Source organism: Pteropus alecto, unplaced genomic scaffold (assembly GCF_000325575.1).
Source record: "Pteropus alecto unplaced genomic scaffold, ASM32557v1 scaffold467, whole genome shotgun sequence".
Taxonomy (NCBI): Eukaryota; Metazoa; Chordata; class Mammalia; order Chiroptera; family Pteropodidae; genus Pteropus; species Pteropus alecto.
The window spans coordinates 1,092,152-1,094,349 of NW_006439722.1; the positions used below are offsets into that span (position 1 = coordinate 1,092,152).

General features: G+C 35.5%; 1 pseudogene; it reads left to right on the forward strand.

Annotated features, from left to right (window-relative positions):
- The first annotated feature begins 790 nt into the window (after positions 1-790).
- Positions 791-1,284, forward strand: LOC102880773 (annotated as a pseudogene).
- Positions 1,285-2,198: the final 914 nt, after the last annotated feature.

The following is a 2,198-nucleotide window of genomic DNA, read 5'->3' on the forward strand; positions in this document are numbered from 1 at the left end:
CATAAACAGAGGGTGTTTAACGTGAATACAGTGTAGAACCAAAGACTCAGTATTTTGACTTTGGGAAATTGTTTTTAGTTTCATCGACTCTTTTTGGGACCCTATCTCTCCTACATAAAATCTATGAAAGAAATAAAACCTACTTATGTTTTATAGCATTATAACCTAAAAATATTTCCAAAGTGTAGAGACAGGCTGGTTCCACACTACCATAGAAAGCTTTTATTAAAGTGGAAGTGGCACTTAATACTTGTTAAGGTAATTCCTGTTGACTTATGATCTTGTACATGATCTTAGTTCTTCAACAAAATATTTAAAGCAGTCTACTCTGAAGTACAGGTTCCTCTGTGCTAAAACAGGTCAGTGGCTGACTGGGATGTAAACTGTGCACTCAAAAGTGAGGTGCTGTGAGTGAGAAGTAATCTATTACCAAGCCCCATAGATACTGCTCCCATCAGAGGAAAAAAAAAAAAATTCCTCCCAAACCATTTATACTTTTATTTCTTAAAGAAAATTCAGCACCATTATAATCTTATGTAACCATTGTCATACATATGGTTTGTCACTGACTAAAATACCGTCATGCAGTGTATGACTGTATAAGCTCCATGAGTGCAGTGCCCAAGAATATTTTAAGCATTACTCTTAGCCATATTTTATAATCTAGAAATATTTCTGAAATAAATGAGGAACAGTCACTAAATTAATATTTCTGCTGTAAGCATGAAGAAAAATAGTGATGTTACTCTTTTCCATAGGAGGCCTACATGCTGCCGCTGCGGCTACCAACATGTCTCTAGTAATCCCTGAGAAGTTCAGCACATTTTGTGAGTACTCAACACCAATATAGATGGGCAGTAGAAAATAGCCTTTGCCATCACCACAATTAAGGGTGTGGGGCGAAGATATGCTCATGTGCTGCTGAGGAAAGCAAACATTGACCTGCTTTCAATGAGGGCAGGAGAGCTCACTGAGGATGAGGTGGAACGTGTTATCACCATTATACAAAATCCACAGCAGTACAAGATCCCAGTCTGGTTCTTAAACAGACAGAAAGACATGAAGGATGGGAAATACAGCCAGGTCCTGGCCAATGATCTGGACAAAGAGCTCCCTGAAGACATGGAGTGACTGAAGAAAATTTGGTTCCATAGAGGGTTGCACCATTTCTGGGGACTTCGTGTTAGAGGCCAGCACACCAAGACCACCTGCGTCCAAGGCTGCACTGTGGGTGTGTCCAAGAAGAAATAAATCTGTAGGCTTTGTCTGATAATAAATAGTTTATACACTTAAAAAAGAAAAGAAAAATAGTGATGTTATATTTGATGAGAAGTGGAACTAAGGAAAAGGGGAGTAAAAAAATATACGCTGAGTTTTTTTTTAGTAGTATTATATGTAATTTAGAAAAACAAGTAAGAGATAATGAGAGTTCTGGAAGAAGGAAGTATACAATATTTAATAAATGGATATATAAAGTAAGTCAGGAAATTTAAGAAACTATAAATAGAAAGATAGAGAAAAAATACTTGCATAACTGGCTAACAAAATTGTAATAAGAATGATAAAATTTAATTTATGGTTTTATATTAAATAACTCAAAAGTGAGATAAGAAAGAACCAATAGGAAATTTGCCACAAAGCAAAAAAGTCTGGCATATCAAGTACTGCTCCGAAGTGCCCTGCTTACCGAGATTCCTTATTTTATCATATTGTATTTTAAAAAGGCAAAGACAAATAAAATTCAAAGTAACTAATAGAGTGAAGTTACTATGTTCATTTTTGAGGAGATCTCAGCAGGAGTTTGAGTAGGGGTCCATGTAATGGAAAATAAATGACATTAAAATGATATAGCTTTAAGTTAGAAATTAAATTGAAAAAAGAAAAAAATGAGTCTACCAGCTAGGGAAACTCTAGGTGTACCTAATGGCTAGTGTCACCTATATTGGACAAAATAGATTATAGGACATTCTATCAATCATCTTAGAATGTTTTATTGAACGTCGTTTCTGTAGACAAATGTTTCTCAAAATTTGGCTTTGGACCAACAATGTCTAAATTTCCTGAAAACTTTTAAATGTAATTTCTCAGGCCCATCCTATATCAGAGACAGGGGTGGGGCTGCAGTAATTGGTTATAACAAATCCTCAAGGTGATTCCAATGTGTCCTTCAGTTTGAGAATCTGTGAATTAAGTCCTCT